This window comes from Manis pentadactyla, chromosome 9 (assembly GCF_030020395.1).
Source record: "Manis pentadactyla isolate mManPen7 chromosome 9, mManPen7.hap1, whole genome shotgun sequence".
NCBI lineage: Eukaryota > Metazoa > Chordata > Mammalia > Pholidota > Manidae > Manis > Manis pentadactyla.
The window spans coordinates 62707270-62731120 of NC_080027.1; positions in this window are offsets into that span (position 1 = coordinate 62707270).

The window sequence follows — 23851 nt, forward strand, 5'->3', positions numbered from 1 at the left end:
GAATAACTTTGGGCATTTGTAGTTTTTGTTAAAATGTTTAAATCCTGTATCTTGTGAAATGCACAAAAGGTAATGGATTCTGTCTTCTTCTGACTCACTTGACAAACACACTCAAAATCTAGTTCTGGAAGAATACTTTGGTTCTTTCCTAACAGGCAAACTAATTTCTTCAGCAAATTTGTTGTATGATTCATTTCCTCCCTTGTTAGGCCCAGCTTGTCCCTGTCCAGGTTATATTGAGATTTAATCCATTATATTAGCCTGGTTGCAGGAGCAGAGATTTGGGTGGCTTCTGAGGGGACACTTGCTACTTTGCAATGAAGAGACTTCTGCAGCACCTTCTAGCAGAGGTGTAGTGCTAGCTTGTATTAGGAAAGGGCAGCTAGCCCCTCTAACCCCTGAGATTTGAAGATCTGTGGAGCTAACAAATTCAAGGATTCCACCCAGATAGCTCCATCTATGTTTCAGGGTTGCATGTTTTCCCAATATAGGCCCTGGACTTATGATAAAAGACGTACCTTTGCTGAGCATTTATAGCTCTTTAGGGCTCTGAGACTCTCTTAGATCAGTTGCAGGATAGCTGACCTGGCATTTCCACCTCAGGAGATCAAGATCTCTTTAACTTGTTAGAGGCTTTCTGCTCTCACACTGAGACCACAATTGCTTGTTAATGACCTCAGTCTCTCATTAATACCACTTAGCAGTAACCAGCCAACTCTGTTGGCCTTGTGTACATTGTTCCCCTCACATATTTCAAATCCCTGAATTGTCAAGTGTACAAGGGGTGTTTTCCCAGGTCACCAGCTGTGACAGCAACCGGCTGTCACCTTTTGCATTACCTTATGACTTCTGGTTGGTAGTAAGAAAGTCAGTCTCCAAATCCATTCTTATTGCCTATTTTGTGTGTATATGTGTGTATGCCATTCCTGGGTCTATGTGTTTTAGTTTGAGTCCTCTGAAAAGCAAATGACAAGATAAGATTATACATGCAAGAAATGGATGGAGAGAAAGGCCCATGAAAAATAAAGGTGAGCAAGTATGAGAAGGAGGGAAAGTGTTCACAACACACTGCAGTACTGACAGCTGTAGAAAAGGGGAGGTGACAGAGGGTTGGTTAGGAATGATCTTAGTCTGCAGCACAGTTCTAAGGGCATTTGGTGAAGGCAGAGTTTAGTTCTCAAGCTAAAGTCTCCCATTAGAACTGCTCCTCATCTTGCAGAAATGGACCTCTATTAGTACCCAGACCGTGCTCAGTCAGTGTTTGGGAGCAGACTATTGAAAGCAGTCTTGGCATGAATGTGGTGATAAATCTAGTGTAATAGTAAGTAGACAGCCAGAAGTGAGCAGGGAAGGGTGAGGGGGACCTTGCCCAGTGTTTACATTTGGCTACATACTTGCTTATATTCCACACATTCTGTATAAGTTGTTCTTCCAAGATGTGGAGTGAGAATATAGACAACAGACTGGCCAAAACTGGCTGGTTCCAACATGGAGAAGTTGACCCTGATTTCACCTCCTAAATACATTATACACTCACTAACAGTAAAAATCACTGCTCCCTGCACCATGACAGTTCCAAGGAAAACCAAATGTATTCAAAATCTACCCCTGCCCATAAGGGTGGAGCAAACCTGAACTCCAGGAAGATTCCACCTATTCCCTTTGAAGAGTAATCTCACTTAGCAAATATTAATCTCCCTTCATATGAAAAAGGTTCCCTATTGTTCCATGAGCAACCCCCTCTGGGTCGGCCCTCACCCCAACTCTCTGGGCATGTACTCTCTCCTTTCAACTCTAAATCTCCAAATAAATTCTTAATGAGCCATGGCATTTCTGCCCTGTCTTGAATTCTTTCTGATGAGGGCAGGGACCCATTCTAGTAATGTGAGGAGTGCAGCAGCTGGAGCTTTTAGTCAAATGTTTTCCCCAAATGAAAAGATCTGAGTGACATGTTTTCATGGTATCCATGAAGAGGAAATAATTTATGTAAATAAAACCCAAATACACAGTGAAAATAAATAAGAACTCCAAGTTAAATACAGTTAAGATGAAAGTTTAGAAAAGTAGAAATTATTTGATGATAGAAGAATGGCCCATGAACACTGGTCTGTAAGAAGAAGAGGTCTACAGACTATTTCCTGAAGTTGATAGCACTAGAAATGGCACATAACGTGAAAGAAGGCTAGGATTGGATTTTTAGAAACAGTGTGGAACAGCATTCCAGTAAAAAGAAATAGGCAAAGCAAAACATTAGCTTCTTTGGGAAATGGCCAGCAACAGGATCTGAACTGTATGGAGGTATGGATTTATGCATGGAGGAGAACTGGTCATCTATCTATAGTCTGGGTTCTGAAATCGCTTCCTACAGAACTCAATTATGGCAAATTGTGTGGCTGGTTGTTTTTTAACTTCTGTGAACTCAAGAAATATGATCATGATTTTTAAACTCTTGCACCTGAGAGAGTGCCTAAAAAATAATATTCAATGAATATTTGCTGAGTGAACAACTGATTACATTGTAACACACTAATAACACTGGAAGCCAGATTCACAAATTTGTCATGTTTTTTTTTAATTTATTTATTTTTATTTTTATTTTTATTTATTTATTTTTTTTTGAGAGGGCATCTCTCATATTTATTGATCAAATGGTTGTTAACAGTTAACAACAATAAAATTCTGTACAGGGGACTCGATGAACAATCATTAATCCACCCCAAGCCTAATTCTCATCAGTATCCAATCTTCTGAAGCACAATGAACAAGTTTTTATACGGTGAACAAATTCTTACATAGTGAATAAGTTCTTACATGGTGAACAGTACAAGGGCAGTCATCACAGAAACTTTCAGTTTTGATCACGCATTATGAACTATAAACAATCAGGTCAAATATGAATATTCATTTGATTTTTATACTTGATTTATATGTGAATCCCACATTTCCCCATTATTATTATTATTATTATTATTATTATTATTATTTTTAATAAAATGCTGAAGTGGTAGGTAGATGCAAGATAAAGGTAGAAAACAGTTTAGTGCTGTAAGAAAGCAAATGTAGATGATAGATGATCAGGTGTGTGCCTATAGGCTAAGTATTAATCCAAGCTAGACAAGGGCAACAAAACATCCACGGATGCAGAAGATTTCTCTCAAAACAGGGGGGGTGAGGTTCTAAGCCTCATCTCTGTTGATCCCCAATTTCTCACCTGATGGCCCCCCTGTGACTGTGCCTGTCTTAGGTTGTTCCTCCCTTGAGGAATCTTACCCGTCTCTGGCTAACCAGTCATCTTCCGGGGCCATACAGGGAAATGTAAAGTTGGTAAGTGAGAGAGAAGACTTATTGTTTGAAAAGGTTGGCTTTTTATTTCTTTGCAGATTTATGTCTTGTGGGTTTTATGCCCAACATTTGTCTTGAGGTATCTTTACCACTTGGAAGAATTGTGATACTCGGTAAATTTGATATGAGGCACGAATTCTATTTAAGGGTTGTAATTAGGAAGGAAGAAGAAAAGCTATAGAAGTAGCAGATGGAAGAAAACATGGGAAGATTGGTTATTTCTTTGACATATCTTCTTGTAGAGTGACTTAAGCATGTATAGGTTTTAAACTACTAATTAAATTGCGCACCCACATTAACATAATAGGAATACAGTTACATAACCAAAGCAGACCTACAATTACCAGCCATCTCCAGTAAAACCAAGAAAACCAGTTAGGCACCCTAAGCATTTGTGAAAACTTATCTGTGATATGATGGATATTGTCTAACTGAATTTGAAAAGTTTGAGAAAAATCAGACAATTTAAAACAACACATTCCTGGGAACTGTTCACATCCCATATGTTCTTTTAACAGTAGATAGTCTGTAGTCTCAAGATTTTGGAGCGCTGCAACTTGCACTTCTCCTAATTCTTGGTAGAGTTCCAACAGTGTAGATCCAGTCTTATTTTTATTTTTTTAAGAACATTATGTTTACTAGGCTCTACCCTACCCCAAGTCCCCCCCACAAACCCCATTACAGTCACTGTCCATCAGTGTAGTAAGATGCTGTAGAATCACTACTTCTCTTCTCTATGTTGCAAAGCCCTTCCCTTTCCCCCACCCCCAACATTATGCATGCTAATCATAAGACCCCCTTTATTCTTCCCCACCCTTATCCCTTCTTACCCTCCCATTCTCCCCAGTCTCTTTCCCTTTGGTAACTGTTAGTCCATTCTTGGGTTCTGTGATTCTGCTGCTGTCTTGTTCCTTAAGTTTTTCTTTTGTTCTTATACTCCACAGATGAGTGAAATCATTTGGTATTTGTCTTTCTCCACTTGGCTTATGTCACTGAGCATAATACTCTCTAGCTCCATCCATGTTGTTGCAAATGGTAGGATTTGTTTTCTTCTTATGGCTGAATAATATTCCATTGTGTATATGTACCACCTCTTCTTTATCCATTCATCTATTGATGGACACTTAGGTTGCTTCCATTTCTTGGCTATTGTAAATAGTGCTGCGATAAACATAGGGGTGCATCTGTCTTTTTCAAACTGGAGAGCTGCATCCTTAGGGTAAATTCCTAGAAGTGGAATTCCTGGGTCAAATGGTAAGTCTATTTTGAGCATTATGAGGAACCTCCACATTGCTTCCACAATGGTTGAACTAATTTACATTCCCACCAGCAGTGTAGGAGGGTTCCCCTTTCTCCGCAACCTCGCCAACATTTGTTGTTGTTTGTCTTTCAGATGGTAGCCATCCTTACTGGTGTGAGGTGATATCTCATTGTGGTTTTAATTTGCGTTTTTCTGATAACTAGCAATGTGGAGCATCTTTTCATGTGTCTGTTGGCCATCTGAATTTCTTCTTTAGAGAACTGTCTATTCAGCTCCTCTGCCCATTTTTTAATTGGATTATTTGCTTTTTGTTTGTTGAGGTGCATAAGCTCTTTATATATTTTGGATGTCAAGCCTTTATCAGATCTGTCATTTACGAATATATTCTCCCATACTGTAGGGTACCTTTTGGTTCTAATGATGGTGTCCTTTGCTGTGCAGAAGCTTTTCAGCTTGATATAGTCCCACTTGCTCATTTTTGCTTTTATTTTCCTTTCTGGGGGAGATATATTCATGAAGCAGTCGTTAATATTCACATCCAAGAGATTTTTACCTATGTTTTTTTCTAAGAGTTTTATGGTTTCATGACTTACATTCAGGTCTTTGATCCATTTTGAATTTACTTTTGTGTATAGGGTTAGACAGTGGTCCAGTTTCATTCTCTTACATTTAGCTGTCCAGTTCTGCCAGCACCATCTGTTGAAGAGACTGTCATTTCCCCATTGTATGTCCATGGCTACTTTATTGAATATTAATTGACCATATATGTTTGGGTTAATGTCTGGAGTCTCTAATCTGTTCCACTGGTCTGTGGCTCTGTTCTTGTGCCAGTACCAAATTGTCTTGGGTACTATGGCTTTGTAGTAGAGCTTGAAGGTGGGGAGTGAGATCCCCCTCACTTTATTCTTCCTTCTCAGGTTTGCTTTGGCTATTTGGGGTCTTTGGTGTTTCCATATGAATTTTTGAACTATTTGTTCCAGTTCGTTGAAGAATGCTGTTGGTAACTTGATAGGGATTGCATAAAATCTGCACATTTCTTTTGGCAGGATGGCCATTTTGATGATATTAATTCTTCCTAGCCAAGAACATGGGATGAGTTTCCATTTGTTAGTGTCCTCTTTAATTTCTCTTAAGAGTGTCTTATAGTTTTCAGGGTATAGGTATTTCACTTCTTTGGTTAGGTTTATTCCTAGGTATTTTATTCTTTTTGATGCAATTGTGAATGGAACTGTTTTCCTGATTTCTCTTTCTATTGGCTCATTGTTAGTGTATAGGAAAGCAACAGATTTCTGTGTCTTAATTTTGTATCCTGTAACTTTACTGTATTCTGATATCAGTTTTGGTAGTTTTGGAGTGGAGTCTTTAGGGTTTTTTATGTACAATATCATGCCATCAGCAAATAGTGACAGTTTAACTTCTTGTTTACCAATCTGGATACCTTGTATTTCTTTGTTTTGTCTAATTGCCGTGGCTAGGACCTCCAGTACTATGTTAAATAAAAGTGGGGAGCGTGGGCATCCCTGCCTTGTTCCCCATCTCAGAAGAAAAGCTTTCAGCTTCTCGCTGTTCAGTATGATGGTGGCTGTGGGTTTATCATATGTGGCCTTTATTATGTAGAGGATCTTGCCCTGTATACCCATTTTATTGAGAGTTTTTATCATGAATGGATGTTGAATTTTATCAAATGCTTTTCAGCATCTATGGAGATAATCATGTGGTTTTTGTCTTTCTTTTTGTTGGTGTGGTGAATGACGTTGATGGATTTTCGAATGATGTACCATCCTTGCATCCCTGGGATGAATCCCATTTGGTCGTGGTGTATGATCCTTTTGATATATTTTTGAATTCGGTTTGCTAATATTCTATTGAGTATTTTTGCATCTACGTTCATCAGGGTACTGGTCTGTAATTTTGTTTTTTGGTGGGGTCTTTGCCTGGTTTTGGTATTAGGGTGATGTTGACTTCATAGAATGAGTTTGGGAGTATTCCCTCCTCTTCTATTTTTTGGAAAAATTTAAGGAGAATGGTTATTAAGTCTTCTCTGTATGTCTGGCAAAATTCCGAGGTAAATCCATCTGGCCCAGGGGTTTTTTTCTTGGGTAGTTTTTTGATTACCTCTACAATTTCTTTGCTGGTAATTGGTTTGTTTAGATTTTGTGTTTCTTCCTTGGTGAGTCTTGGAAGGTTTTATTTTTCTAGGAAGTTTTCCATTTCTTCTAGGTTTTTGAGCTTCTTAGCATATAGGTTTTCATAGTAGTCTCTAATAATTCTTTGCCTTTCTGTTGGTTCCGTCGTGATGTTTCCTTTCTCATTTCTGATTCTGTTGATGTGTGTTGATTCTCTTTTTCTCTTAATAAGTCTGGGTAGAGGCTTCTCTATTTTGTTTATTTTCTCGAATAACCAGCTCTTGGTTTCATTGATTTTTGCTATTGTTTTATTCTTCTCAATTTTATTTATTTCTTCTCTGATCTTTATTATGTCCCTCCTGCTGCTGACTTTAGGCCTCATTTGTTCTTCTTTTTCCAATTTTGATAACTGTGACGTTAGACTATTCATTTGGGTTTGTTCTTCCTTCTTTAAATATGCCTGAATTGCTATATAGTTTTCTCTTAAGACTGCTTTCACTGCATCCCACAGAAGTTGGGGCTTTGTGTTGTTGTTGTAGTTATTTCCATATATTGCTGGATCTCCATTTTAATTTGTTCATTGATCCATTCACTATTTAGAAGTGTGTTGTTAAGCCTCCATGTGTTTGTGAGCCTTTTTGCTTTCTTGGTACAATTTATTTCTAGTTTTATACCTTTGCGGTCTGAAAAGTTTGTTGGTAGGATTTCAATCTTTTGGAATTTACTGAGGCTCTTTTTGTGGCCTAGTATGTGGTCTATTCTGGAGAATGTTCCATGTGCACTTGAGAAGAATGTGTATCCTGTTGCTTTTGGATGTAGATTTCTATAGATGTCTATTAGGTCCATCTGTTCTAATGTGTTGTTCAGTGCCTCTGTGTCCTTACTTATTTTCTGTCTGGTGGATCTGTCCTTTGGAGTGAATGGTGTGTTGAAGTCTCCTAAAATGAATGCATTACCCTCTATTTCCTCCTTTAGTTCTGTTAGTATTTGTTTCACATACGCTGGTGCTCCTGTGTTGGGTGCATCTATATTTATAATGGTTATATCCTCTTGTTGGACTGAGCCCTTTATCATTATGTAATGTCCTTCTTTATCTCTTGTTACTTTCTTTGTTTTGAAGTCTATTTTGTCTGATACTAGTACTGCAACACCTGCTTTTGTCTCCCTATTGTTTGCGTGAAATATCTTTTTCCATCCCTTGACTTTTAGTGTGTGCTTGTCTTTGGGTTTGAGGTGAGTCTCTTGTAAGCATCATATAGATGGGTCTTGTTTTTTTATCCATTCAGTGACTCTATGTCTTTTGATTGGTGCATTCGGTCCATTTACATTTAGGGTGATTATCGGTAGGTAGGTACTTATTGCCATTTCAGGCTTAAGATTCGTGGTTACCAAAGGTTCCAGGTTACTTTCCTTACTATCTAAGAGTCTAACTTAACTCACTTAGTATGCTCTTACAAACAGAATCTAAAGGTCCTTTTCTATTTCTCCTCCTTTTTCTACCTCCTTCATTCTTTATATATTAGGTGTCAGATTCTATACTTTTTCTCTGTCTTGATTTTCTTTGGGGATAGTCAATTTAATTTTGCATTTGCCTTACAATCAGCTGCTCCACCCTCCCTACCATAATTTTCCTACCTCTGGTGACAGCTATCCAACCCTAGGAACACTTCCATCTATAGCAGTCCCTCCAAAATAGACTGCAGACATGGTTTGTGGGAGGTAAAGTCTCTCAGCTTTTGCTTATCTGGAAATTCTTTAATCCTGCCTTCAAATTTAAATGATAATCTTGCTGGATAAAGTAATCTTGGTTCCAGGCCCTTCTGCTTCATGGCATTAAATACATCATGCCACTCCCTTCTGGCCTGTAAGGTTTCTGCTGAGAAGTCTATTGTTAGTCTGATGGGCTTTCCTTTGTATGTGATCTTATTTCTGCCTCTGGCTGCTTTTAACAGCCTGTCCTTATCCTTGATCTTTCCCATTTTAATTACTATGTGTCTTGCTGTTGTCTTCCTTGGGTCCCATGTGTCTTGGGATCTGTGGATCTCCATGGCCTGAGAGACTATCTCCTTCCCCAGATTGGGGAAGTTTTCAGCAACTACCTCCTCAAAGACACTTTCTATCCCTTTTTCTCTCTCTCTTCTTCTGGTATCCCTATAATGCGAATATTGTTCCCCTTGGATTGGTCACATAGTTCTCTCAATATTCTTTCATTTTTAGAGATCCTTTATACTCTCTGTGCCTCACCTTCTTTGTATTCCTTTTCTCTAGTTTCTATTTCATTTATTGTCTCCTCCACTGTAACCAACCTGCTTTTTATACCCTCCATTGTGTTCTTTAATGATTGCATCTCTGACCTGAATTCATTCCTGAGTTCTTGGATGTGTTTCCATATCTCCATTAGGATGTTGATTATTTTTATTTTGAACTCCCTTTCAGGAAGAGTCATGAGGTCCGTATCATTTAAATCTTTCTCAGGAGTTGTATTAACAATTTTACTTTGTACAAGGTTCCTTTGGCGTTTCATGTTTGTATATGGCGCCCTCTAGTGTCCAGAACCTCTACACTGGAGCTGCTGAGCCCCTGAAGCAATGTTGGGGGTCGCAGGGGAGCAGTACTGGTGCCTGGGGGAAGGAAAGAGCTGTTTCTCACCTCCTGGCTGCTGTGCCTGTCTCCACTGCCTGAGCCAGTGGGCCGGGCACACAGGTATAAGTTTTTGTTCCAGAGCAGCCATATATGGATCCCTACTTTCCACAAGCAGCCGGAATCCCAATCTCCCCAGGAACTCTGCCTGTATTAACTTTCCAACCCGGTAGTCATGCGAGTCTCATGAAAGCACCATGAAATGTAGGTCTGTGCTCCCAGAGAAGATCTCCAGAGCTAGGTGTTCAGCAGTCCCAAGCCTTCCAGTCCCTCCCTACTCCGTTTGTCTTCCTCCCTCCAGTGAGCTGGGGTGAGGGAGGGGCTCGGGTCCCCAGGAGCCACAGCTCTGGTACGTTACCCCATTCTCTGAGGTCTGCTCTTTTCTCCAGGTGTGTGCAGTCTGATGCGTCCTCTTTCCTGTTGCTCTCTCATGATTAGTTGCACCAATTAAATTTTCTAATTGTATCCAGTTTTAGGAGGAAGCCCCTGTCTCTCCTCTCACACTGCCATCTTTAATCCATCACTTGTCATGTTTTGTTGTTGTTAGTTTCATTCTTTTCTCTCATAAGTCAGGTCAATGGTAAATCAAAGTTATATAAATGAAAAATACTTCAAATGAATCTTCATGGAAATTTATATTCCTAATTAAAACTCAAAAAACAATCACTCATTTTAAGTTTAATTCACTTTCTCCCATTACTGTGTTAATTCTTAAAATTATGACCTAGTTATCTCCTAATATTTGATATAAAATATATTATTCTTTTTCTGATTATAAATGGAATAGAATAAAATAAAATCACCTTAATACCATTACTGAGAAATAATCACAGTTAATATTTTGATATAGTTTCTTTTAATTTTCATTTTAAAATATCAATTTCTCTTTAATAGGACTTAATTGACTCAAAAGCAGTTTTCACTGTATTTTAAAAATATAGTATAAGAGGGAATGTACAAGAGGATTTCAAACATCTCAAAAATAATCACATATCAACTATTGTTTTGCCTTAAACAACCAGTATGTTTTAAAAAGAGAGGTAAGTTTTGATATTTCCTTTATTCATATTTGTTAAGGAAGCTTGGAAACAAATGTGATACCCATATCATAGGTTCTTTTTCTATTTCTTATTCTTGATGTTTCAATTTCATTAACCTTATTGTAAAATCTCTATTCTTCTTTAAAAGGTTTGAGTATATACTTTAAAGGATCTCACCTAGATTTTTAAGTTTCTTACCTTGCATCTGCCCAGGGCTCTTCCTAGAATAGACCTGTGATAGTACACACAGAGTTCCAAACACAAAGGCAAACCAGAGACTCAGTAAATATTCACAATATTTAGAAATACTTAGCAATTTTGTTTTATTACACATAATATGTTTTATCAAGTGTTCATTTTCAGGGTATTTTCAGCTTAGAGGAACTCAGTCACCAAAGCACAGTTTCAACTCTTAAGTATTCTAAAAGTACTGGATCATCCCTGCATCTGTAGGGAAATTAATCTGATTATTACTAGTTAGTACATCTAAATATTTACTAATACTAATCTACCACTAAAGTAACATCATTTAAATTGAGGACTACAAGAGGCTCTTGGCTCATGATTAGTCCATTGAGAGGAAACATAATTAACATACCTATGGAATACAATTTGCTAAAGTATTATTTAAAGAGTACAAGGCATTTAAGTTTATGAAGTCACTTCTTTTTGAATCAGTCAGACTCAAGGCCCATCCAATAAATGCAATAAAAAATGTTTTAGATGTTTTTTAATTGAAATATAATTTATATGCAATCTTATGTAGGTTTCAAATGTACGACAAAGTGGTTCAGCAGCTATCCACATTATCAAATCCTCACCCCCTCTAGTACAGTTACGACCAACATAGAAAAATGTAACATAATAATTGACTATATTCTCCATGTTGTACCACTGTCACCATGACCAACTTATATTGTGGTTGAAAGTTATTGTGCCCCTTTATCCCCCTCACCCTCTTCACCAGCCCTCTCTAACCCCTCCCTCATGGTAAACACTAGTCAACTTCTCAGTATCTATGAGACTACTGCTGTTTGATTCCTTCTGCTTTGTTTTTTTAATTCCAAAAATAAGTGAAATCATTTGGTATTTGTCGTTCTCCACCAGGATTATTTCACTAAGCATAATACCCTCTAGATTTATCCATGTTGTTGCAAATGGCAGGATTTCCCCTCTTTTTATGGCTGAATAATCTCTCATTGTGTATATGTACCACATCTTCTTTATCTATTCATCTATTGTTGGAGCTTAGGTTGCTTCTGTGTCTTGTCTATTGCAAATAGTGTAGTAATAAACATAGGGATGCATACATCTTTTTTAATCATGGATTTTGTTTTCTTCAGGTAAATTCCTAGAAGTGGGATTTCTGAATCAAATGGTATTGTTATTTTTAGTTTTTGAAACCTCCATATTGTTTTCCACAGTAGTTGTGCCAACTGACATTCCCACCAACAGTACAGGAAGGTTGCTACTTATCCACATCCTTGCCAAGATTTGTTATTTCTTGTCTTTTAGATAGTGGCCATACTGACTTGTGTGAGCTCATTTCTCATCGTGGTTTTGATTTGCATTTCCCTGATGGTTAGTGATGTGGAGCATCTTTTCATGTGCCTGTTGGCCACTGCATTTCTTCTCTGGAGAAATGTGTGTTCAGGTCCTCTGCCCATATTTTAATTGGGTTATTTGTTTTCTGGGTGTTGAGGCATATAAGTTCTTTATGTATTTTGGATGTTAACCCCTTATCAAATGAGTCATTTACAAATATGTTCTCCTAAACTATAGGATGCCTTTATGTTCCGCTGATGGTGTCCTTTGTTGTACAGAAGATTTTTAGTTTGATGTAGTTCCACTTGTTCACTTTTTATTTTGTTTCCCTTGCCCAAGGAGATGGGTCCAGGAAAACAATTGACCATATTTATGTTCAAGAGATTTTGCCAATGTTTTCTTTAAGAATTTTATGGCTTCATGACTTACATTCAGGGCTTTGATCCATTTTGAGTTTATTTTTGTGTATGGAGTTGGACAGTAATCCAGTTTCATTCTCATACATGTAGCTGTCTAGTTTTCCCAATACCAGGTGTTGAAGAGGCTGTCTTTTCTCCATTGTATATTCATGGCTCCTTTATCATATATTAATTGACAATATATGCATGGGTTTATATCTGGATCTCTGTTCTGTTTCATTGATCTATGGGTCTGTTCTCATATAAGTACCAAACTGTTTTGATTACTGTGGCTTTGTAGTACAACTTGAAGTCAGTGAGTACAATACCCCCAGCTTTGTTCTTTCTCAGTATTGCTTTGGCTATTCAGGGTCTTTTGTGATTCCATATGAATTATAGAACTATTAGTTCTAGTTCATTGAAAAATACTATTGGTTTGATAGGCATTGCTTTGAGTCTGTAAATTGCTTTGGGCGAGATGGCTATTTTGACAATGTTAATTCTTCCTATCCATGAACCTGGGATAGATCTCCATTTTTTGGTGTCTTCTTTGATTTGTCTTATGAATGTCTTATAGTTTTCAGAGTATAGGTTTTTCCCTCCTTTGTTAGGTTTATTCCTAGATATTTTATTCTTCATGATGCAATAAAATTGATGTAAACAAAGTTGTTCTCCTTATTTCTCTTCCTACTAGTTCATTGTTAGTGTATAAGAATGCAACAGATTTCTATGTATTAATTTTGTATCCTGCAACTTTGCTGAATTGAGTTATTAGTTCTAATAGTTCTTTGGTGAAAATGCTTTTTCAAAAGTGAAAAAAAATTTGAACACTAGAGAATACTGAATTTTAAAATTAAAAGATATTGGAAATATTCTTGTATTTGATGGCAAATGGATATTTTCTTAGGTGACAAATCTACTCTATTAGAGGCCACATAAAATGCCATCTTAAAACCAATTTTAAGACCAATACTGGTTTCAATGGTGAAAGAACTGTATTATGGGTAGCAAAATCATGTGTATTTTTTGAGGACTAGAAATAGAATGGTTGGACATTAGAATAGTATTTGACACTTCAATTTAATCATTCTATAATTCTACATAAAATTGATTTTCCAATGTCATGGAATAACATTAGTGGATCCCAAGATAGAATTTTGGTCTCTCAAATTCCAGATAAATTTCTCTACTGTCCCGTATTTCACCCAGTAAGTCCTATGAAACAAGTTGATAAACTGCCATCTTAAAACCCTTATATGTAATGAGAGTGTAAGTTTTAATTCTAATTTAAATGACTCAGCATCAAAACCTAAGTCGTTTATAAATGCACTCATGGAACATAATTTTTGGACAATTAATGATGACGTAGATAAGTTAAATATTACCATATTACATTTTCAATGCCTCATTCATACTTAGTAATATTTTTAAAAGACTTGCAAGATGTTTAAAATAATTGCTTGTTCAAAAACTTTAGGAAATTAAATTCATTGAGGACTAATTGTCAAGATCTTTGTCTATAATCACTGAATAATGAATCAATTGTTAAAAACTTTGATTTCTACAAAATGTATTTCAAACTAATCAAGATATTTTAGTCATACTGTCTTTTCTATAAAGGTTAGTAAGATACTTGCCATGTTTTATAATGTTTTATAATGAATCACTTTAACATTAAAATTTTTGTCACATGAATTTTATTAACTTTTTTATTTCAAAATATTGCTTGTAACAATGAAGTTCTAAAAATAAAGGGAACAATTAAAGTTGTGTTGTGGTGTTTACCCAATTGTTGATGCAACAGAATTTATTAGAGAAACCATTGTTCTTCGGGTACTTTGAAGTCAACATATCTGACGATTCAGCAAACTCTCTTCCTTTAGTTCTTATATTCTTACTATAACATAAACACATGAATACATTATATGGGAATTATTGTTATTCACAAATTGACATTGATCTCCTTGAGGGCAGAGGTCACATCTTTGTCATGGCCCATAAGATCAGTTATTGATTGGTGACTGAGTAAGAGATAAAATGATTTAAAAATTACATCAGAAAAATGGGTGTGTAGCCATAGACAAGTATAATTTAAGTATTAATTAGAAAAAGGATAAAAGGACTTGTTCATTTAGCTTCTTATTTGTAACTTGATAGTTTTGTTATTTTTTATACAGCTTTTTGTCCCATAGCTCAGTCATATTGTGTTGATATGCTGCAAACATGTTTTTTTTTGTGTGTTGCATAGTTTGGTTTTTGAATGCTCTGCATAGTTTCTCAAATCCTTTTCTCTAAGTGCCTAATCTGATATTAATCCTACATATTTTTCATTTCTAGAATTTTGGTAAGGATCTTTTTTGTACCTTCCATTTCTTTCTTCATCATGCTCATACTTTTCCCAAACTTCTTTTTCCTTCCTGTCTTCCACACTCACATACAGTTTTATCTTTTTGTCAGCTATCTTTATCATGTGTTTAACTTTTGAAACTATTTATTATTTTTCTAGTATTCTAAGTTTTACAATGTTACTTTTAAAAAATTGCATATGTTGAGTTTTGTTCTGGGATGCAGTTAAGCTAAAAGTAAACAGTTTGATGTTTTTTAAGCTTGCTTTTAAACTCCGTTAGGTGGGGCAAAACAGCCTTTACTTCATATCCAATGTGTTGGGATGCATCTCTTTTCTTTTATCTGTATCAATTGGCAGTAAATTAAAGACAGTATATCTTTTATATATAACAATTTTACTGTTCACTTTTAAAACTACAGTACCATTATCAAAGTAAGATATAATTGTTGATATATTTCTGTTATCTGTTACACTTCATTTTTATAATGGTTATTTTAAGTGAAAACTTGGCTGACCATGGGTTGCCCAGATTAAATATTATTGCTATGTGTGTCTGTGAGGGTATTTCTGGATGAGATTAGAATTTGAATCTGGATTTAGGAAAGTAGATTTCCCTCCTAATGTAGGTAAGCATCATCCAATCAGTCACTAAGGTCCTGAAAAGGATAAATGTAGATGAAGGAGGATTTCATTACTTTTTTCTCTGCACTACTGCTTGGCCTGGGACATCTCATCTCATCTTCTCTGGGATTTGCATTATTGGCTCCACACTCCTCCTCCTCTTCCTCTTCCTACTACTGATACTACTGGTTCTGCTTTTCTGGAAAATTCTAATGAATACAATATTTAAATATTGTCAATTGTCCCAATAATGTCCTCTATTGCTTCTTTATTAACCCAATCTAGGATCTAATTTAGGATCATGCATTGAATTTAGTTGTGATTCCTTATTCTTCTTTAGTATGTAATATTTTTATAGCTGTTTTTGTTGTTTTACATGATCTTGACATGTTTGGAAATACACGTATCAGCTATTTGGTAAATTGTTCTTCATTATAAGTTGTCTGATATCTCCTCATGATCAGAAAAATTTGATGTATTTTTAGTAAGAATGCCAGACAAGAGATACCCAGTCCCACTTAACATATCACGTTAGGAAACAAATGATGTTGGCTGCTCCCATTATTGGTAGTATCGATTTTAATCATTTAAGTGACAACCACAAGATTTCTCCACTCTGAAGTTATTTTTTTCTCTTTGTAATTAATGAGTAAATTAAAGAGGTAGTTTGATACTGTGTAAATAAATATCTTATTCTTCATCAAACTTTCACCCATGAATTTTAACATACATTTAAGATTCTTATGTAAACCAGCTATTACTTTTGTAGTCACCAAATAAGTATTTTCTAGGGTTATTAATTGGTATTATACTATAACTAAGAGCTCCTTCTTCTTCTCTTTCTTCTTTCTTTCTTCCATTCTTTCCAGCACTGCAAAACCCATGAGTTCATATTTTATTCAATAGCTTACTCTGTTTATTAATTTTGATGGTCAAATTTTCTCAGACTTGGCCAGTGGAAATTCTGTGTCTTTAAGTCTATATCTGTCATTTTTTGAGCACTCTCTTAATTTCTAGCACAATAAGATAATCTGGGCTCATTTTTACTTTTCCTTTCTTAGCCTCCTTCAATCTTTGGTTCCTTAAGAATGTTATTTAGAAACCAACATCTGGGCCGCTAAGTATTTTTCCCATGTGTTAAATTAAGTTTTCACACTTCTTGGTGGAAATTAATAATTTTACAGCTAAAGGAATTGAAAAATACAGGTAATTTTCTCAAAGTCATGAAAATAGTAAATGACATATGAAAGATATGAATCTCCATCTTCGTATTTCAGGTGGCTGTCTTATGAAATAGCACCTGCTTCCAATGAATTTCACAGTAAAGTTTATCCCTTCATCCAAATGGGTTTTATTGAGCACTTATAGACACTTTTACTGGAACTAGAGAAATAGCAATGAATAAATTGAATAAAAACCCCTGCATTCATGGAACTTATTTTCCAAAAAGGGAAGGCAGTCAATGAGAAAGAAACATAATTCTACAGTACACTAATTGGTGAAAATTGCTATGAAGAAAAAAAGTAATGAAGTGAATAGAGTATGCCAGATGGGATTTCAAATAACCCAGATGGTGTTGCAATTTTAAATAGACTCATCCAGGAGTATGTAAAAAGCTTCAATTTACATAAAGGCCCTTAGCTTGTAAGGGAGATATTATGTGGCTATTTGGGACCAGAGTATTCTAGACAGAAGAAGAGCCTGTGCTAGGCTCTGTGTTGGATCATACACTTCATGTTTCAGAAAAAGTAAGGGAACTATTTTGGCTGGAGTGATATGAGAAAGGAAGAATGGTAAGACGTGAGGCTGGAATACCCTTATGCTTCTCTTGAGAAAAAGAGAATAAATAGACTTTTACACAGATACCAAAACAAAATTAGGATTTAAAAAGCAAATAAATACTACATTTTGAGGAAAACCTTACAAAAACTTAAAGTAAAATGTTAGAAACCAAACTGAAATTTAATATAAACACACATTAAGGATATGAAAGCATCAAAGACTGGATATAGGACCTTGCACATGGGGAACACTCAGTCTGAGTTTTCGCCATGAAATATTTAAGAGAATAAAAAGGCATATATAGGCAATGTTAGCAACTAAGAAAATCAGGAATTAGTGTTAATATAAGTAAATACATAATAGAAGATTAAAATAATTTCTTTGAAAAACAGCATTTTTTTGAAATTTATGAAAAAGAATGTATCTTCATTGGGAAATAATCTTACAAAATACAACAGAATTAAAGGAAAATTAAATCTCTTCTATTGTCTGATATATTCTAATATTCTTACACACACACACACACACACACACACACACACACACACACACACACACACACACCACATACCCACATGATCAACAAAAGGTCCTGGGTAAATTTTCATAGTGAAAAAAATTTTTTTTCTGCACTATTAATCTTATTAGGGGTCAAATAAAGTTTTAACAGCCATTATTAAAGTTCCTCTCACGAAAGAAGAAAAATTAAGTTCTCTGTCTGTAGACCATTTTAGAAAAGGCAGTATACCTTTAAGATGCCTTATAAGGAAATATAAATACAAATGCATACTAAGCTTTGTGCATAAGAAATACTAGAAGGTGGCCGTGAGATGGAGGCTACAGAGAGGAAAGGATCCCAACATCATAGGAGGCTAAATCCTGAGGAGACAGATGGCTTCTTTGAAATTCCTGTTGGTTGGTACAGTTGCCACACAACTTTAAAAAGTTATATCAATACTCAGTTCTAAGTAGTTTGGGACTTACATAAGATAAAACACATAAATTGTGTTTTAAAAACAGGAAAATCTTCAATTTTACAGAAATGTGGGGGCATTCAGTAAGTTAGAGAACATTAAGTAACAGGTACTATGTTCAAAATCTGGGTTGCAAGTTCAGCTCTTGCAAAAATATGGAACCAGATGACTTTAAGAATATAAGCCCAATTCTCACAACTTTTTCATCCTGGTGAGGTTTTTTACTTTAATCTTTACCTATACCTTTACCTTTAAAATGTATTTATCCAACCTATATTAATTAATTAATCACAGTTCTAGGCCCTGGGGGTATAATATAAAACTAAGCAAGCTTCCTTGTTCTCACAATGCTTACGTTATTGTGTACGTTCATGAGTCTGTTTGAGGGAGAGTGGAATGGAGAAATTGGGGGAGTAAAATAGATAATAATTAATATTTACATGAAAAATAATAACATAAGTGAGAAAAATAATTGGCAGATGAAAATTAATATTTATGTTAATTGTTCTTTTATTTGTGAGGGTCAGTTTCCAAAACATGTCTCCTAGTTGTAACAGCAATTTAATGAATACTCTATTCTTGCTGGTCTCTTGTCAGCCCTGAAGATGCCACTCAGAAAAATAGTAAAGATTTGCCTTTTTACCAAGTCAGCAACTTCAATCTCTGAGTTCCCTGAGGAGAAATAAAGTTCAGGTCTGTTAAACCAGAAATTATCTCCTTTAAGAATTTCTCATATGCTGAAAATATCATAATATTTTTATTGTCATAATACAGGTGTAGACCTATATGTTACCTGTATCATCTAAAAGACTTTTTTTCCCCTTTAGTGTGATCTGTTGCTCCTTGTTTCTTCAGTGATATGTCTAATTTCTTGCCTATTGAGCATGAACTTCCACTTATCAGTGTTGCTTTTAATTAAATTCTCTAGTTTTTACTGTGGAGGTCTTTTACCAATTATATTAAATCATGAACACTATCTATATATGGAATTACATCCTAGGAGCATACTTTTTCTATATTAAGGAGTTTATGAAGCTAATAAAATAATTGGAAACCTATTTATTACAGCTTCACCTGTGATTATTTGCCCTTTTTCCCTCATCATTCCCTACTCTTGCATATGAACTTAAATTGTTATGTTAAAGAATTCTTAATGGAGTCCATACCTAAAGTTTTATTTACGGTTTTCCATATCTCATTTGCTCTATGAAGTTGTACTTTATACTAGACAACACAACAGATTAACAAAACAAATCTGTGATTCTTAAATGTCATTAGCAAAAGATAAGAAAGCCCATTAACTAGCATTTAATAGACACTAACTCTTAAGTGGTGGTGGCAAGAGGAAATAGAATTTGTTCATATTGAACACAGGAAGGAAGCTAAAGTGTCTTTCCTCAGAGGAGATGAGACACTAGTTATGAACAGTTATTTGGTCCCTCAAAGCCACTCTGCTTGGAAGGCCTCCAAAAGCCATCAAGGCAAAGATGGTGAATTTGAGGTTTTCATTTTAGATTTATTTCAAATTTGACCTCTAAAATTATCATCAGTATAATATTAATAGTGTGCCACAACATAGTAACACAGTAGTTGAAATGTTCCAGTGTGTAGCAATGGGCGACAGATACTGAAATGACAAAAAAAAAAAGTGTAAAAAAAAATTGAAGGGGAAAGAGGTCAAGTTTGTTGGCTGGAGCTCTATATGAATCACTGAAGTTCAATTATTCTCGTGTTCAGGATAATATATAATCTTGATGATGACCAACATTGAGATGTAGGAAGTCTGGGACTTAATCGTCAAAACTGTCAGTGAGCGGAGACGGGTGTCAGCCAAATAATCTGTCCCCTTAACATTTTATGAAAAAGGATTGTTGCCTGTTGTTTTAGGAGATGCTGATATAATTCAGTAGCATTCTATAATGGACTATCAAATTTTACTCCAGAGGTTATGAAGCTCAAATCAATCAGGTCCAAGTCGTGTTTGGACCTACACTTTAGAAAACTCATGCTCATTTAGTAATTTAATAAGAATTTAATAAATGCTCTCTGTTGAAATTATTATGTTAGTTGCTGATGTGGACAATAAAATCTCTTCAAGCATGGAGCCCATAGTCCAGTGATAAAATAATTAAAACAAACAACAAATTAAAATTACTTATTTTATTTCTTTATACATGGTAAATGTCCCACAAAGATGCAAAATGCAGTAAAAGTGTTTTATAGGAGACACTGGCCTAATAAGAGTGAGGACAGTGATTGTCTAGGGTAGGGGGAAGTTTTTCCAAAAGAAATACAATTTTAGCTGAGAACTGAAAGAAAACTGTTGTGAATCAAGAAGAAAGAATGATAACAAAGTTATCATTAGGCTAAAAAAAAAAAAGCATGCTAAAGACCTTGGGTGAGAAGACAAACTGAAAAAAGGAGAGGGTGCCAGGGATGGAGAACTAGACAAAGCATGACACCACTGTAACTGGTTTCTAATGCAACGCTCTTCTCTTTGCCATATGCAAATTCACACATTCTCTAAAGATAGTGTTCAAATTATTTCCTTCTCAGTCATGTGTTCCTGTCCTCTTTAGCCCAATGTGCTCAGACCATCTTTCAAGTTGATTCTTCTCCACGTCCCTCATTTTGAAGTGTTCACATACACAGGTTCATATTTTCACTTACCCAATTTTCTTAGCTACATCTGATTTTTCACTCAAATTGTCCCAGAGGGCTTCCATCATGTCTCACATCTAATATACTGCATTTGGCATCTGGCACACACAGAACTTTGCAAACAGTGGGTTTTCAACTAGTATTGGACATATTTGTGAACTGTCATGAACAACAAGTCTTAGGCATACACAATGTCTTTGACTATTTTCTTAACAAGTATTTGTGAACACCATCTCTGTGTTAGGCATGATGTTGAGCACTGATGATGCAATCATACTTTTTACTCTCAGCAAGTCAGTGTTCAATATTATTTTAAGTATTGATAAAAATAACTGAAAATGTGTTTGCTTGTTTAAGAGCAGGACTATAGAAGGAAGGATGAACAGTGAAAGACATGCCTGGCCTACGTTCAAAGGTGGTAGGAATGCTTGCACTTCAGCCTAATACACGACCAGCAATGTAAAGATAAGCTTCAAATGAATGAGCTTAGTTCTGAGGTCCTTTCCAGTTCTCATGGAAGCAGGCCTGAGTTTAGTGGTCAGTAAAATCCCTACAAAGTAAGGGACTGCAGTATACAAAGAGTGATAGAGTGAGAACAGGCTCATTGTCTTGTCACTGGGATATAAAGCCATATACTCGTATACACAATGGTCTGCTTGTGATCCTTCTTTCAACAAATTCTTTTTGACACCTGTATATATCATTGTTCTAGAAACAAGGAAACACAAGGGAACAAACAGGCATCACCAATAAAAAGCTTGCATTTTAGTTGAAGAACTTTCTGGATGTGCTAAAATTATAAGCATCCAATTATAAACATACAAAATTATAGGCAATTAAAAGCATCCTATTTCTTATTGTGCCCTTGTTCCTGCACTGGTCTGGCCAGCATCTACAGAGTACTTAAGAATAAACCCCCGAGGGAATGATGATCTTAATGGTCACCGAGTACTATGATTTGGCATACTGCTTCCTTCTCAACAGCTGCAAACACCATGAGATAGTATAACTGACTTACAGAGAAGTAACAGTACAGAATGAAAGGAGGAGGAGGTCACTGAGTTGTTTCCTCTTTAGGGAAAGATCTTAAATGACATCTTTCAGACAACGCATTGGCTGAAGTTTGGGATTCAAAATTGGTCTTTGGGGATTTCTTTATGACTGAAAGTAACTACAGACAGTTTTTCTGCCCCCTGAGAGGATTATGACTTGCAGGGCTTTTGTAGTTTTTCTGTAAGAGAAAAGGATTTTATCACAGAAAGATTAAGAACACAAGTTACTAGTCTTGTGTTCATTTAACCTATTCGCCTCCAGAAATGCCATAGCGTTTGTGCGAGTCCTTAAACAAATCTACTGAAGTTTGTAACTGCATGTGGGGTGCCTCATATTTAACACTTCGTAAGGTAAAAACTGTATGATTTTACTTTCCCTGGGTCCATAAAACGGAGCAGTCTCTCTAGGTCATTATACTTAGTCTATTAAAGTAAGTATTTCCATAGTATTCCTACTCCTCTCATTCTGGCTCGGTCCTCAAAACTATTTTCAGAAGTTACAGATTTCACTGAAATTGCTTTTGAATTAGGTACAACTGAACTTGAATATGAATGTGACATGGGAAAAAATATACATACATCTATATATAGATGCATGTACATATATGGTTAAATATCTAAAATCATCTGATAAAGGCATTCAGAGTCAGCAGAGCCCCTTCTCCTTCATGGCTTGTTTTATTCAGGTGACTTTAAGATTATTTCATTCTATGTTACCTGGGTTCAAATTCAGCTTCCCTATTTTTCTATTTTCTTTGCTCTTTTGAGTTTTATACCATGGTATACAGCAAGAAGGTTCTGGCAGCTATTTTTTATTCATTTATTCTCTCATTCATTTAATAGCTATAGTGTACCTCCTGTGCTATAGGTACTTAAAATGTTCCAGTGAAGAAAACAAAAACTCTTACCCTCATAAGGGTTAACATGTGGATATCTGTGTTGATTAGCACCTTCGCGGTAGTATGTTTCCTTTATTTACTCCCAGAAAGATGCTTTTTTTTCTATATTTTTCTTGCATTTTCCTCTGATTCCTGCTTTTGGCAGTATCTAGAAAATACTGACCTGGACACTTACCTGCTTTTTATTTTTATTTTCTCATCAAACCATCTGTTGTTTCCCCAGTTCATCTGAATAATTGGCCATTTGTGCATGGCACAGATTAATTGATATAATACTTCTGAAAATAAGTCATTAACTAAACTAAACTCTCTGTTCTCATTTACAAACTTGCTTTTTGAAACGTGTTAGAAAAATCTCCACTTATTTTCAAATTTATTTTTGAATGCTCCAATGATTCTTTTTGCTAGAATGATTTCAGGATTGCATAATGACCTCTCTTCAATAAAAACAAGGAGTATTGCCCATTCTCGAAAACATTATCTCATTTGATACCAAATTAAAAAGATAATAGAACCCTTATCAAAAGCCTGTTAGTTTTTACTGGATTACTATATTCAAACAATGGTTAGCAAGCAGTAGGATAATAATAGTAATAATGACAAATACATAGAAAAATGGAAGAATAAAATATATTAACTATTGATGTTAAAAAGGAATAGTAAAAATTATAATCTAGTTTCAAATGTAAAAATAATCATTTTGAATTAAGAACTGTAATGTAAAATTTTTTAATATTAGAAGTATGTTTTGTTTCTATTTAAAGTCTCCATGAGTTCTTATGTTTAAACATGTACTAAATATCTTCTTTTGTGAACCTAAATTTTTCATGTGCAATTAAACTATGGCATGAAACACACACATAAGCAGGAATAAAAGAGCAAGCAGAGACTGGGTTTTGTAATTATTATTAAGAATGAAGAGTGATTCAGGAAATTACCAAAAGTTATGATTCTGTGAATTGGTGGAGAACAATATTTCACTGTGTTTAAGATAGGATGATTTTTTGCTCCTCTTCGTTAAAGAAGGAAACATGGGGAGGCCATAGTAAGGAAATAATTTCAAAATGATGGAAAAGAGAATGTAGTATATTTAAGAAAGAAAATCAAAATGAGTTTAGACTCATGTAATCAAGAGTAAATCAGAAATAATTGTAAAAGGAATC